Source organism: Castor canadensis, chromosome 12 (assembly GCF_047511655.1).
Source record: "Castor canadensis chromosome 12, mCasCan1.hap1v2, whole genome shotgun sequence".
Taxonomy (NCBI): domain Eukaryota; kingdom Metazoa; phylum Chordata; class Mammalia; order Rodentia; family Castoridae; genus Castor; species Castor canadensis.
Genome location: NC_133397.1, coordinates 118,227,295 through 118,244,401, shown reverse-complemented (window position 1 = coordinate 118,244,401; position 17,107 = coordinate 118,227,295). Strand labels below are relative to the sequence as shown.

At 33.5% G+C, this 17,107-nt stretch overlaps 1 non-coding gene across 1 annotated transcript; it reads right to left on the bottom strand.

The window, feature by feature from the left end:
• Nucleotides 1-2,345: 2,345 nt before the first annotated feature.
• On the bottom strand, nucleotides 2,346-2,545 carry LOC141415239 (small nucleolar RNA SNORA73 family). Its single transcript, XR_012440239.1, has one exon. It is a non-coding gene; the product is annotated as a small nucleolar RNA SNORA73 family (small nucleolar RNA).
• Between the last annotated feature and the right edge of the window lie 14,562 nt (nucleotides 2,546-17,107).

The following is a 17,107-nucleotide window of genomic DNA, read 5'->3' as shown; positions in this document are numbered from 1 at the left end:
AACATGTAATCTCTTGAAGAGGGCACTCTTTCTCATGCTCTCTCCCTTGCTGGAGCCAGGTTTTCACTCTCTCACTCCTTGGTTAATACTGGACCTAACTGGGCTTAACTGAGGGCATCTGGAGATTTCAGAGAAGATATAGGACAGACAGAAAGAAAGAAATTTGGGGTCAGGTGTGTTGTACCCTTGGCTGGAGACACACAACCCTCACTGCTTCTTTTCTCTATCTTGATTCTTTAAGGCCTTGATCCTTGCAGTTATGTTAATTTCATAAACACAGAAAATTGATTACATTGCTTAAGTATGTATACATAAGTAATAAGAAACTGAAAGGAAGAAAATGATAATTTAAGAAGTTATAATAATGATAGTAGATACCTGAACATTTGTCAGATAATTTGCCAGGAAGCAAAAAGGAATGAGATATGGAGAAGATCATACTGATGGTTAAAGCTGTTTCTAATATCCTGGCAAGTTTCTTTGTGGTTATATAATTATGGGTGTTTCCTTTGTCCTTATTTATTAAAATGTGTGTTGTATGTACTTTTTTGTGTTATATGGTCATACATCATTTAGTGATATGGATAAATTCTGAAAAATGCTTTGTTGATAATTTTGTCAATGTGTGAGAAACAGAGTATAGTTAAATACACATAAATGGTGTAGGTGAATCACTGGATGTCACTTCCATATGCAAACAAGAGACAAAATACAAATGATACATATGAGGCTTCTTCCTGTGTAATATGACAGCTTTATAGTAAACACCCTTTGAATGAGTCATAGTATACTCTAATATGATAATAAGTATAATGTGATAAATGCATCAACTAGTTATAAAGTCATTTATTATCATTATCAATATCATGTGCTACTGTGATTGTATGTACTATTCTTTTATCTGTCTGGCAATGTGATGGATTTGTTCACACCAGAATTCCAACCAACATGTGAGTGATAAATTTCCATATTCATATATGTCATTTGTCATTGGCTGAAATGTCATTATACATCACATGGCAGGATTTTAAAACATAAATTTATTTAAATACATACTACTGTATGTATCTAGTACCTAATGTGTACTAGAGCACTAAGTGTGTTCACCATACTTTTCACTATGGCATGTATTTTTATTGGCCCCAGTTTATAGATAATGAAATGAAACACAGAGAATTTAAATAAATTATTGAAATCATACTGAGAGACTAGATTGTGTTTGCCTTGATTTTTTTTTTTTTTGTCTTTTTGTTTAGTTGCTTGATTTATTTGGGTGATTTATCTTGACTGGTTTAAACACAGATGAGAGGAGACTTATATTCTCATTTTTGTCATTAAATTGTTCTGTGGTTCAATGAGAAAATGAGTGGTATAGACAAAATAAGTATTTTTCAAAATTCCTTGAGTCCAAGGGCTATGAGAAGGCTGAAAAGAAGACTGAAGATGTAAATGGATTGGAGCACACCAGTTTAAGAGCAGTACCACTTTGATTTGTTTTATGTATGGTATTCCTTGATAAAATAGTGCATGAACCAAATCCATTTAAACTTTAAAAATATTATAAAATGCAGGGATTCCTAAGAGTTCCTGCTGTCTGACACACAGTGACAGAAGTCACTGTTTCACTTTTCTCAACCATCCATTCAAGTTGTTTGTAATGCTGAACCTCTTCAGGCCACAATGATTCCTTGTTATGGTTTACATATGAAGAATTGCCCCCAAAATCTCAGGTGTTGAAAGCTTGGTGTTTAGCTGGTGGGTCTAACCATTTAGTTGTGATTGCATCATGAGGGCTCTGGGCCAATCAATTGAATAATCCACTGATGGATTCAAATATGATAGTATTATTGGGAAATGATGGAAACTATCAGAGGTTGGGCATTTTTGGAGGATGTAGGTCACAGGGATATGTCCTTGTGGGCAACAGCTATCCTTGGTAACTTTCTGTTGTCTATTTGTCCTGAATGCTGGTGGTGAACATCTTTGCCTCATTATGCCCTTTGTCCATGGTGATCTGCCTCACTGCAGGAACAGAATCATGGATTCAGCTGACCATGGACTGAAATTCATGAAACAATGATCCAAAATAAATTTTGCCTTCTCTAAGTTATTTTTCACAGGTATTTTTCATAGCTATGAATGTCTGACTAATACACTCCTCATACAGTTGTTATTTTAATGTTAAAAAGGTGCACCTACATTATAACCTTGCATCTGAAATTTGAAGGCAGCTATAATGTACAGGGCAAAAATTTTATGCCAGTTTGATCTTTAAGTTAAGATATAATGAAATGTAGAATGTCAATATGTCTCCAGAAAATTTTAGAATTTTTTCTTTCTTCAATGGTTGTTTCTTGCATAGTTTGTCTCCTCAGTCATTGTCCACAGGACTCTGAGAAGTTGTGGGAGTATGCACATGGAGAGTGAAGACCCAGGTTCTTCTCCATCATTGGGGGTTGGAACTGTATTATGGGGCAGAGACTTATGCTCCCCTACTCTTCTTGGACAGAGCCCAGGAGAGTGAATTCCTGATGTGTACATGTGGGATAAAATTTTTGAAAGCCACAAGAAATAATGGCGTAATAAATACTAGCAAAGAAATTTAAGTAAATAAGCTTTCTTTAGAGGAAACAAAGTCTTTTTGTTTAGTAGTAACATTTTAATTCATGGACAGTTCTAGGGAAAGTAAACTTATGATTTGTTAGAACAACCCAAAGGCAGAACCAACTGTACTGAGTGATTCATATTTCATGTAGACTTAATTACAAAATCAATAAAAAATATTCAACCCTTAACAACAGCAAACCAAGAACAAAAAAATGACAGAGGATTCAAGTGAAAATCCCTGACAACCTAGGAAAAACTGCACTTATTATAGTAGAAATGGAAAAATGATATATGAATAAAGTTACTTTTGTGGTTTCAAAAAGTAAAGAGATATAAAATCAACAGACTTTTCAAGAACTGGAAGTCAAAGAAGAAAAATATAGATTAATATTACAATTTTCAAAAAACCTTCTTATGGCTGTGTTTAAATATTTCTTTCTTCTACTGAAATTGTTCTAATCCAACTGGAATCAAGAGTGGAAGACTCAAGAGAAGGGAAGTAGCAAATAAAAAAAATTGTAAGGAAATAGATGATTCAACATTTTGGCAGCATTTTTGTTTTCTACATAAATACAGACAGTTTCTGATTTAGGACAGGTTGTTTTTACAGAAAAAGTACAAGAATTCATATCTCTGTTACTGTAAACATAATGATTGGTAGATGGTTTCACCCATCTACCCAGATCCACAAATAACTTAGAATGATAAAAGTAGATTCCCATGTGACCTCAGAAAAGTTGTGTGGAAATTTTAGCACAATATGCCTTTATAATAATGTCTTATATGTATGATTCTGAAAAACTGGATTTTTTTAAGTATTGAGATTAGAACTTGAGGTCTTGCATTACCACTTGAACCACATCCCCAATCCATTTTGCTTTGGTTACTTTTCAGGTAGGTCTTATGCTTTCTACCTGAGCCAACCAGACATCAGGGTCTTCCTACCTGTGCTTCCCAAGTACCTAGAATTACAGGTGTGAGCCACTGTATACAGCCCTAAAAGTAGATTATTAGCAATCACTTGCCCCAGCATTCATACAGATATCAGCCTATCTTATCTTCCATTGAAATAATTTGATATTATTTATTTCTTCAAATCTGTAGTTATAGATAACCATGATAGATTAGGTATGGACAAAAGCATACAATATTTGAAATCAGTAAGTCATTGACTTACACTTTTCAGAATAATTGATGCAATGACAGTATGGCTAAGAATATTGTTCTTGTATACATCTGGGTGAAGATATTGAGAATGTATAAAACTGGTGGGTCTGTAATTTACTGTGCTATGGGGTTAGTTTAGTTTCATGAATTCTGTAAAGCACTATGACACAGACTTTAGCACCAGAATTCTTACAAAAGGTACATCTTAGTCTTCATCAGTGGTTGCCAGCATTTTATTATATCCATAGAAAATTCCACTGATTTTTTTTCATTTTGAATCAAGCAACTTTTAATTTAATAGAAAAAAATCTTTCTATCTGAACCAAGTGAAGCAAATGCATGCACAATCACATTTCATCAAGCATGTTGAATTAAAAGAATGAATTATAGTCTCCATAGTTGCTTCACAGTGTTTCTTTATTTTGTAACTGCTTCTATATGGTCCAGAAACTTGACATAAAATGATAAAGGGAAGTATTTGGAAATATTAAACATTGCTCACTCTAGTATCTTCTATACTGAGTCCTCTGAGGTTTATCAAGGCTTTTTCATGTCCTTTTATGTAGACTGGGAACATGAAATGGAACAGACCTGCTGTGTGCAGTATTCTTACCATAAACACTAGTGGATGGATGTAATAGATGTTTTTCAGATACAGAGAACTGCAGGCTTGGTATGTAGCTCAGTAATAGAGAGTTTTACTGGCTTGTGCAAGAATCTGGCTTTCAGCCCTTGGTTTGATCTACAGCAAGACACACACACAGACACACACACACACACAAACACACACAGTGAATCATCGCTAATTAATGGAAATTTAGGAAAATAGGGTATTAAATTAACGTTAGGAAAATAGGATATTAAATTAACGTTATCATTAAATTTTTCATTATTAAATCTGTGCTCCTGAAGATACCAATGTGATCTCCATTTCCTTAAGAAGTGCAAGGTATACAAAAGAAGTTACAGAACAGTACAAAAATCAGTACTTGTCATTGAATTTACTGGAAACATTCTTATACAAATATGGAAAGTACAGGTGAAATTTCTTATTTTTTGTTTGTTGTTTTTTAACCTAATGAAAACACATCATCCATTCATCTATGTAGTCATTCACTACCGCGCAGTGAATGTCTAGTACCGTACTAGGCATGGAAGTATCCTTTGTCAAATACTCTTCTTGCTTCCATGAAGTTTATGTTCTAGTGATTGAAACCAACGTATAACCATAAACATATACTTTCTGGATGCTACAAGTGGTATTAATCCGAGTGCTCAGAGTAATGGTATTTAAGACAACTTCTGAATGATGGGAAGCAGTGGCAGGACAAGTTCTGGGCTGAAAATATGTCATAGGCAAATATTCTGAAGTGGAATGAAACGTGACATCAAAAGGTGGGTCTGATGGCTGGGAAGAGAATGAAACCAAGATTGGTACTAGGATAATGAGGTGAAGAGGGGATAATTTACGCAGGGTTTAAGAGGAATATAAATTGCTTTTCTTCTTTATTGATAATGAGAAAATGATAAAACTTCTGAAAAGATTTGATATGTTTCAACTTCCACATCAGTAAGATCATGAGGATTCTCCTGTTGTGAATAGATATTATGATAGATGTGAACTTTAAAGATATCAGTAGTCATCCCCACCTCAAATGCATTCCTATTCCTCCCCTCCTCCATTACCCCATAGCAGCCATAACAACCTGCAGAAATTTCTTTAAACTTTCTCAGTATTTTCCTACATTGGGATCTTTGTATTACCTCTTCTTGTTCTGTTAAAATATTTCTCCTTAGATTATTCACATTTCAATGCATCAGTTCTTCCTGGCTCATTACTTATTAAAGAGGACTTATATTTCCTCACCTGTGAAATAGCAGCTTCCACTCATCAACTGTTTATCCTGATTAAGCTGCATCATCTTTCTTTGTATCAATTAATAATGTCTTACACACTAATCATTTATACATTTGTTATCTTATGAAGTAATGAGCTTCATATAGCTTCTTCCTCAATAGAGCAGGACCATCATCTTCTCCATCCCACAGCTGTATCCCAGCACTGAAGGACTATACATGGTATATGTTTCATGCTCACAAAGCAATTTATCTGTGAATAAATGAAGCAGTGACTAATGAATGAATACCAAGGATTATTCCAGGCACTTGAGAGCTCAAAGATGACTAAGGCAGTCATTACTATTGAAGCTTTTATATTTATTACATAAAATAGACAAGTAAGCCTGAATTGGTAGCTCAGTTGTTGCATATACATGTAGTAGAATGTCTCTCATAACCAAATATCTTACCAAAACTTTAATTCTGTTCCTTTAAAATGGCTCAGTTAAGTAGCTAATTCAGTTAATTATTCATTCAGGCCATACTTATTGACCACATTCTTATGCTTGGAATTCAGAAGACACAAATGTGATGATTTTAACTTCTGAGTTTAATGCTATCAGATGGCAAAATATTCATGTAAAACATTTCAATAGCATGTTCTTTAACGATATATGCATATATTACACTATACGCAGTAAAACAAGAAAATAAAATAATGAAGTAGAAAATAAATGTGTTCCAGATATAATTAAATAATATGCTGATGAGGATGGGGTGTGAACAACAATGATCAGAAAAGTTCAGACACAGGAGTCAGTTCAGCTAAAAGCAAATGAATTCTGGTTTGCATAGGTTAATTTTATCATACTTGTAGGACTTCTGTGTGGAAAAGTAACAGGTATATACAACTTGAGGAAAAGTAAGTAATACATGGGTTTTAAAATAATATAGACAGTTTAAATCCTCATTTGAGGATGTATGGCATGGTAATAATGCATGACTTCATCAAGTGAAAATAAATTGCTGAGAAGAGATTGAATGAAAATAGAGTCCTGAAGAACATCAAAACTTGTACAAAAAAAGAGAAAAAACCCCAGTTTATTCATAATTACAAAAACTTGGAAGTAAGCAAAGTTCTCTGAAAATAAAATTTATTAACTTAAAAAAAATGAGTAGAACAAAATGCTAGTAACAGTTCAGAATAGTGAGGGAAAAAAGAAAACAAAAATAACAGAAATGAAACATAAAAGAGACATGACCAAATGAATACTGAAGTGAAAAATGCCATGAGAAACAGTGTTCACATAAACAGTATGGAAACTGAAGGAATCAAGTTTCATTTTACTAGTATTATTGGTAATCTTACTTAAAAAAGAATACATCCTGCAAACAAGTGACTAAAACCTGTAATTCTGTTGGCTAAATATGAATTGACTATGGATAATTAGAAACCAGTACACAGAGATTAATTTTTGGTACGATTTCTTTTTTGCACTGGAGAGAGTAAAACCTTAGTAAACCATACCTTCTGACTGCTATGTAACTTATGTACCATCAGTGATCCTTCACCTCTTCTTATAAGAAGAATCTCAACATTTTTAAAAAGTACACTGTGTATGCCTTATAAATATTTCAAAGTTCTTCCTTCCAGGTCCTGTACAGTTTGAAGCAATGTTTATTGTTTAATAAATGATTGATTCAGGAGGTAGGCTTTTGGTTCTTTCATGTATCAGTTCATAGTAATACCCTCTTTAAAATGCTGAGCCAATTTAAATGACTTGAGAAATAAAGAAATGAGAGTAAAAATTGAGTGGTAAGCAAGAGCAATAATCTGTTTTTTTTGTTTGTGTCAGAGAAAGCAGGGCCTCAATATGTGTCATGAGAAAATAAATGGGAAATGTTCTTCCAGCTCCAAATACTTATTTACTACTTTGGGCATATGAGGGAAGTTATTTCTACAATATGTAGGTAGTGAAACCCAAACCAGTCATATTCTGAGGAAATACCAAAGAGTTTTATGAGTTCTGGAATTTAAACTGATGGAATGTTAGCGAGATCTACAGGTGAGTGTACAGGCCCGTATGGTTACACGTTTTGGCTGCAGGGAAACTTCATTTAGAGCGAATAGCTGGCTTGTTTCTCTCACACTCAAAGCTACGGAGGTTCGTCAGTGTCCTGCATCCCCAGGTTATTATCTGCCCATGTCATACCATTGACTGCATGAGTCAGATGCCCTACGCTTTCAGATAGCCTGACATAGTAGTTATCTTTTCTTTTTAATCATATGAGGGTATGAACTCAGGGCCTCATGCTTACTAGGCAGCTGCTCTATCACTTGAGTCACCCTGCCAGCCCTCATCTTGTAATACATTAAATAATGAAACCACAGTTGACTTCCTTGGGAAAATCTAATTGAGATTAATTTCAAGTCTTTGAATGCAAGTCTACTTGTGGTCATAATCCCTTCACGCCACATAAAAGAGATCTGGTTGGGCAGGTAGTGTTTACCTTGCTTTCAATTTAAGTGCATATAGTGAAATTTTTGATTTTATTTTTATTAATTTATTTTTCGGTGCTTGTAATCATGTCTGGGGTCTCAAGCATGCGGATAGGCAAACAATTCACCACTGAGCTGTAGTCCTTGGCCAGTAACAATTTGCAGATAATTTAATGAGTATCATTTATACCATTGAATTTTTTTTACAGTTTTTAAGAGAAGTTTTTTCCTAATGATGATTATTTTAATTTAACTTGGAGACCCTAGCATTAACACTATCAGAGTTAACACTATTAACACTATTCAACTTGATAGTGCCACTTCAAGCATACATTTTATTTTGAATACTCAGCAATATAAGGAAGTCAAGCAGTGGATGTACAGCTTTGCTCCTAGTAGTCCACATTTTGTTTCAATTGTGGAGCTACAAGGATGTAGTTTCACATCCTAAAATTGAGATCTCTGTGATGTAGATTTTCACTCAATGTTTAGAGAAGTATAGAACTTTTACACACTCCAGTGACATGGCTATCGCACCTTACCTTGAAGAATTACAGAAATATACAATTTTCTTTTACTTCATTGTCAGAGTAGATGTTAAAGCAACTGGTATTAAAGACAGAGTTCATAGAACATGCACCATGAGCAATTGAGTTCAATATTGATTTCTTTAATTTCCTCAGTTGATTTAATGCACATATAAATGGATAAGTTCAAAAAACCTGGTTCCATCCCCTCTGCCCTAACCTCTGCCCTGGCAACGCCAAGATGAGAAAAAAGTGACTATTGACATTCCTATGCCTAGGCTTCCTACATGTAAGGTAAGTTCCACATTGCAGGGAAGGCACATTTTATCAATTAAATAACTCCTACTATTTGAATCTCTGTCAAACATATCAACCGTGAATGAATAGTCACTGTCTATCCAAAACTACATGGGGAAAATTCCAACATTTTTTTATTGTGCATTGGTTTAGGTTCTTGTTTGTTTGTTTGTTTGTTTAAACTTTCCTCTGATTATTGACTAGTCTAAATCTTCCTCTAATATTTAGTTTTCAATGAAATTAAACAGACTGCAACAAGGTTTTTTTATTAAGTGAAAACTAGAATTTACAAATGATGACAAAAGAAAGGATTTGCTCATGTGTAGAAATTAAATTTGACTCTTCTTTTCATAGAGCTCAAACATGCTCTCTTGCTAGTATGATCTGAGAGCTTACTATTTTTAAGGTACTCTGAAGTTTCATTTATTAATTAGTGTTATCTTTATAATTATAAGATTAAGTGCTATTGTTTTTCTTATTTTTCTTAAACTGAATTACCATGTGGCAGAGCAACATGTTAAAACAGACAAATCTGGATACAGAGCTCAATACATAACTATGTTATCCTAAAATTATTTTGATATTGATTATATCAACTTCAACCATACAAAAGCAACCAGTTGAAGATATAAGTAGATATTTTGATGATGACAGAATAAATCAATAATGTATGACATTTTATTAAATGATACTACCAATCTAGGTTATTTTCATGAATAAAAGAAAGGGATTATAACATATAATGTGTAGAATGGCATTGTGAACTGCTCTATGTTATATTTACCATAAGTGTTAATCAGCACCAAGACATTAGTGCCGACTGGGTTTATCAAAATTCAAGAGGCTTGAAGCAGTCAGTGGTCCAGTGAAGGTCTGTGTGCTTAGGTGATTCAGCTCAGATAGATTTGTAGAATTTATTGCACATTTATAGAATGTAATGTGAATGTTCCTCTAGCATCCTCAGACTTGGAGAATCACAATGGGGTTCTTCAGTATGGAACTCAGATATTATTTTTAGTTCATATAAAAATATTCAGATTTTACTCAAATAAAAAGATTATATCCCAGGGCTATGGAAGCAGCGCACTGGTACAGTGCTTATCTAGCATGTACAAAGCTCTGGGTTCAATTTCCAGCACCAAAAATAAATAAATAAATAAAATAAAACCAAAAAAAAAACCTAATGATTATGCCTAAACATGTATGCTTAAAAGTTAGTAAGGAAGCCAGAAAGAAAAGTTTAAAGTAGAGAAATCATTCATAAATGCTTATATGAATTTTAAATGTACTGTATTTGTTTGTTATGAATATATGTTTATAAGAGATAGGAAGGTAATCAGAAGACCAATAGGACCATCAAAGAAAGGGAGCTGGTTTGTGTCTGGGGAGCACAAGAATGCAATGGCGACACTGGGAAGCTTCATGTGAAGAAAGGTGAAATGCAGGAGATCCCAGTACAAACATGACAGATCAGTGAAGAGCACAGACACCCAGCCCTCATCTGACCAAACAGCACAAATGAAAATCACTTACATCCTACCAGGAGTGACAAGATCAAGTTAGAATAATACACGGAACAGTTCATCCTGCATGTCATACCTCAGAAGAGTTTTTAAAATCTGAAAAAAAAAATTTCCAAATTACTAACAAATTATTTACTTTGAAAGAATGAGATTGGGTCCTTGAAAGAATTTCATGTTTCATACTTCTCTTGTATTTGATTTTGTTTTGTTATTATGTGGTTGTTTTACTTTTGTAATTTGAAATAATAGTACATTTTGTTAGTTCAAAGTAGATTTTTTCCTAATAATAACAAAGAGATGACTTAAAATTAAAGAAGATAAAAGACAAGAATGTGTGAAATAAAATAGTACTAATCAATTTTTATAATCTTCATGATTAAAACTGATTTAAAGTAATTCGATCTAAAAATTATGCAAATGTGTAAAGATAAATGCAAGAAATGACAGAAAATGAAATTGAAAAGAAAGAAAAAATTAGACACTTAGATACTAAAATATTAAAACAACACAATAATATGTACATTTAGTCATTATATATACCAAAATATAAAATTGTTTTGAATTTATATATTTTATATATAATCATAGTAACCACACTAGTTTGCAGAAACATGGCTCATAGATGAGGACGTGGCAGGTTTTGAAATGGATTTCATACCTTGGAGGCCACAGTGGGCACAGTCTTGTAAGGCAGAGAGCCATGAGCCCTGAGTTGTAAGCCTTCTAGTAATACTGAAATTCAACCTGAGTTGGAATCAAGAGTGGCAGAATTCAGAATATAGAGTATCTTGTATTATCACAAATCCAAAATAATGTCCTTTTGGAATACAAAATCTGTGGAAGATTCCTCACTATTTAGGTTGTGATACACATTGTTTCAACAAATGCAGAATATTGAAAGGATCATGGTTGTGAACACTTAGGGATTTCAGGGCTCCTGACAGGCCAAGCAGTGGCAAACACAGATAAAGTCTCATCAGTCTAAGGATTTATTAATTATTAATGCATGTTTGAAAACTAGAAGATTTGAATGCCGTGTGGCAAGGTCACCCAGGACTCGTACCTGAGCGCTTGCAGTATAATGGAATTAGCATCTAGGATAGTGACTTGGGAAACTTTATTATTGAATTTGAAGATGATTTCATGGATATAGAAGAAATAGCTATTACGTTAGAAAAGTCAGTCTAATCTTATTTTTAAAGAACTTGACAATTTTTTGATTTGGAAAGAAGCTCTCTAGGCAAAATTTAATATAGCCTTGTGCTTTTAAAATAGTTGTACAATGAAGACATAAGAAGAGAAAATGTAAACAAAATTTGCCTTGAACTGATTTTCTAAATATTAGCTGATATTTTGTGTTAAATTAAAAAATTATAAAATAAATGCACCTAATGTCAACATTAGAGATATCATTAGAATTCATTCAATTATTCATTTTTAAAGTATTAATTGACTGCTTTACATAAACAACATACAGAGTGTTCCTTAAAACAATGGTATTAAAAAAGTAATACCTCTCATCAAGGAAAAGCCATTAACTTTGGGAGAACTTAATGCAAAAAGATAATTATGATATAGAAAAAAATTACATAAAAACTACAATGAACACTCACTTTCTGTAGCTAGAACAATCACTGAGTCTGAAAAAGGTGAGGCACAAATCCAAGTAAATTATTGGATAACATCAATCTCTATTAACACAAGAAGAAAATCCCTGTTCCTGGTTACCATAATTAGTTGGCTGAACTCTTAGCACTGTATTGAGCCTTTTGGTTTATGCCTTGTTATATATTTTTATTTGACTACATATCAAAGATGGGAAAAGATAGGTTGGTTTGGTGTTTCCCACACTGAAATTTGGAGCAGTCAATATCTTTGATTATTTACTCTATTGCTGTGTGAACACCACCATCATGATCCTAAATGATGTCTGTCATTAGAGTAGTATCAACTTTCTCTGAAATCTTACTGCTTTAGTTGCTGTGTGATGCCCTCCTTGACTTGCATCCAACATGCCTGTAAATATCTTAATTTATGCTACACAAGAACTATGTTACATCCATGGTGATCACTGTTTCCAACTAGGTACTTTGAGAAAATGCAGTGGATTTATTTGTTATTTATTTAATACCGATGTGACTTCTGGGGAAAAGAACATTCAAATGGTTGAATTGAAAGAGGGAAAAGTTGATGTATTTCTTACATAAAACCAGAAAAATTATTTAGAAAACAATTATATAAATTTAAGGAAAAATGTTGAATTGGTAGTGAATGTCTGAGTTAATAATTCACATTTTTAATATAGCTGTAGTTCACATAAAAAACACACTTTTTCATAATTGGCAATTAAAATAAGGAAATAATATCACTAGTTTGCAAAGATATATAAATTAAAACAATAATTTTCCTGAAAGTTAAAATTTCAAAATGTTTTCATGTGTGTATGTATGTTTTGGTTATTTTCAATTTGTGGAAGGAAATTATGACTCATATGAAATACTGGTATAAGTGCAAACTGAAGATAGATTGTTTTGTGGGTGGTACTAGGCTTTGCACTGGTGTATCGCACTTGCAAGGCAGGCACTCTACCATTTTAGCCACATACCCAGCCAGCCCTTTTTACTTTTGGTTATTTTTCTGAGAGGGTCTCACATTTATGCCCAGGCTGGCCTGCACTGCTGTTTTATTATTCTTTTCTGTAGCTCAGATGACAGGCATATGTCAGCACTTCCACCTTTTATTAATAAATATAATAGTATAATACAATAATCATATATATTATAATATACATAATAACAAAGTTCATCACTGTGAAGAAACTGAAATGGATATAAATTTATAAAAAAAGAAGATTATTAACATAAATTATAGATATAACTATGGAATGCATTTTAAAAGTTGTTTCTAAAGAATTGTTAAAGTTACAAAATTGGGAGTTGTTTAAAAGCAAGTTTTTAAAGCATGTGAAGATGTATTTACAAATTTCTAAGATGGTAACAGTTTAAATAAAGCAATATTAAACATCAAAATTTTCACAAAGTCTTATGTCTGGAAATAGAATTTCAAGATGCTGTGTGTGTGTGTGTAGATGATAAATAGATCATGTACACATGTACATAAAGATACATAGATATAGATATTACTTCTATGTAGCAATTTGAATAAAATACATACATTCTTACATACATACACTTATTCTGGAATACGCAAGGACTTTAAAACTTGGAAGAATTCAGAGAAAAGTTGAAAATTTGATCTGTCTGTGAATTTGTATGGGTGTTAGAAATTATGTATAAGCATTCTGACCAAATATTTTCTTGGAATATACAAAAGATAGATCAGGTAAAATGCAATCATTTCGTTTTTCCATTTCAGATTTTTTGAGCCACTTTGATTGCCTTAGTATGTTAATATTAATGACTGTACAATATTCTCCATAATTTGGTAATGTTTATTCCCTAAAAATCATAAAGCCTGCCAATTGCAGTAATTTTGGCTTTTGTGATGTACTAAAGAAAACATGAAAGGGAAAAAAATTAAAGTTGAAATAAAAGGTGGAAAATAAATGCCATCCAGAGGCTATCCTGTCAGGCATTCATCATTTGGATCAGGCATGAGTTAGCTCAATTTTCCTTCTATGCTCATGAGAACAGGAAACTGCTTTTCTCACTTCTATACTACTTAGTGTTTGGGAAAATGATTAAATGAGGCAGCATATTATTCAAACTTTAGGCATCATTTTCTCTATCTCCTTTCAGTAAATTCACTATTCACCTTTTCACCATTTCCATGGAAGAAAGAAAAGATTAAACTTGCATGGAATTTGTAATTACCTTGTATTCAAATATGGAGTTGACTTAGAAGAAGTAAATTCTTTAAATACTAATGTTTACAACTGTGATGGTTAAGTGAGCACCTTTCTGAATAGTCATTTAATTCTGTGCATGTCTCTTCTGTACCTAGTAAATCTTATATGCAGGCACAACAAGGTGTGAAGCCAGAAAGACCAGGAAAAAAATTCTATAGCCAAAATCAGTAATTTGCAGACCTTAACAAAAATTTACATGCCATGTATTTTTGGATAAACAGTGTTTATAATTAAAATGTGAATTAGATATAAAGAATTGCTGCCTTATTGTCTTTTCTAAATTATTAGTGCATAAAATCAAGTTAGCTAAGCAGGCACTCAGGAAAAACATAAGGAACTGTAACTCCAAAGAAGTATGATTTAAACTCTGAAGAAGGAATCAGGGTGTTTCTTATATACAAAGAGTTTTCTAGACCAGATAATTGTGTGTGTGTGTGTGTGTGTGTGTGTGTGTGTGTATTTGTGTGTGTGCTTGTATTTATCTACAAAAATAAAAGTAAAACACAAAATGCAAAATATTTTTAATACTTACAGTTTCTCCTATTTTTTCAGTTTCTTCTATAAACTTCTATTTTCTTTTTGTTTTTTTAATTCATTTATTCACATGTGCATACATTGTTTGGGCCATTTCTTCCCCCTACCCCTCCCTCCCTCCCTCTTCCCCACACTCCCCCTCGATTCCAGGCAGAATCTGTTCTGCCCTTATCTCTAATTTTGTTGAAGAGATAGTATAAACAATAATAATAAAGACAAAGAGTTTTTACTAGTTAAGGATAGCTATACAGAGAGATTTCTAGCATTGCTTCCATGTACAAATGTGTTACATCACAAGTTGATTCATCTCTAACTGATCTTGTCTCTAGTTCCTGATCCCCTTCTCATATTGACCTCTATTGCTTTAAAGGTTCTGTATTAGTTCCTCTGCAGTGAAGACATCAAATACTATCATGTTTTGGGTTTCTTACCTATCCCCATACCTCCTATGTGTGCTCTCCACTTACCATGTGACCCAAGCCCAACCACATTGCTGTATTTGCCCTAGGTCTAAAGTCTGCGTATGAGGGAGAACATACAATTTTTGGTCTTCTGAGCCTGGCTAACCTCGCTCGGAATGATGTCCTCCAGTTCCATTCATTTATTTACAAATCATAAGATTTCATTCTTCTTCATGGCTAAGTAGAATTCCATTGTGTATAAATACACATTTTCTTAATCCATTCATTAGTAGTGGGGCATGTTGGCTGTTTCCATAACTTGCTTATTGTGAATAGCGCTGCAATAAACATGGGTATGCAGGTGCCTCTGGAGTAGCCTGTGTCATATTCCTTTGGGTATATCCCCAGGAGATGGACTGCTACATCATATGTCAGATCTATGTTTAGATTTATAAGAAGCCTCCAAATTTTTTTCCAGAGTGGTTACAGTAGTTTGAATTCCCACCAGCAATGTACAAGGGTTCCTTTTTCCCCACATCCTCTCCAGCACTTGGGTTGGTGGTGTTTTTGATGATACCTACTCTAACAGGGGTGAGGTGGTTTTGATTTGCATTATCTCTATGGCCAGAGATAGTGAGCATTTTTTCATGTGTTTTTTGCCATTTGAATTTCTTCTTTTGAAAAAGTTCTGCTTAGTTCAGTTGCCCATTTCTTTATTGGTTCATTAATTTTGGCATTTAGTCTTTTTAGTTCCTTGTATATTTGGGTTATCAGTTCTTTCTCTGATGTATAGCTGGCAAATATTTTCTTCCACTCTGTAGGTGGTCTCTTCAGTTTAGAGACCATTTCTTTTGTAGTGCAGAAGCCTTTTAGTTTTATGAAGTCCCATAGTCTATACTTTCTCTTAGTTGCTGAGCTGCTGGGGTTCTATTGAAGAAGTTCTTGCCTATATTAAGGTCTTGATCCATTTTGAGTTGATACTAGTACAGGGTGATAAAGATGGACCTAGCTTCAGTTTTTTGCAGGCGGATAATCACTTTTCCCAACAACATTTGTTGAAGAGGCTGTCTTTTCTCCATTGTATGTTTTTGGCACTTTTGTCAAAAATAAAGTGGGCATAGCTGTTTGGATTCATATCCAGGTCCTCCATTCTGCTCCTCTGGGCTTCATGTCTATTTTTGTGCCAGTATCATGCTGTTTTAATTACTATTGCTTTGTAATATAGTTTGAAGTCAGGTATTGTGATGTTTCCAGCATTGCTCTTTTTGTTGAGTATTACCATGGCTATTCGTGGTCTCTTGTGTTTCCAAATTAACTTTAGGGTAGATTTTTTAATCTCTGTGATGAACATCATTGGGATTTTGATGGGAATTGCATTAAACATGTAGATTGCTTTTGGTAGTATGGCCATTTTTACTACGTTGATTCTACCAATCCATCTTCTGTAGTCTTCCTCGATCTTTCTTCAGGCATTTGTAGTTCTCCTTGTAGAGGTCCTTCATGTCCTTTGTTAAGTTTACTCCTAGGTATTTGATTTTTTTGAGGCTACTGTAAATGGAATTGTTTCCATATATTCTTTCTCAGTTTGTTCATTATTAGTGTATAGAAAAGCTAATGGCTTTTGTAAGTTGATTTTGTATCCTGCCAGGTTGCTGTAGCTGTTAATGGTGTCTGGGAGTTTGGGAGAAGAGATTTTTGGGTCTTTAAGGTATAGGATCATATCATATGCAAATAGGGATATTCTGATAGTTTTTTTACCTATTTGTGTTCCTTTTATTTTTTCTTCTTGCCTAACTGCTCTGGCTAGGAATTCCATGACTATGTTTAAACTTCTACTTTCTTTC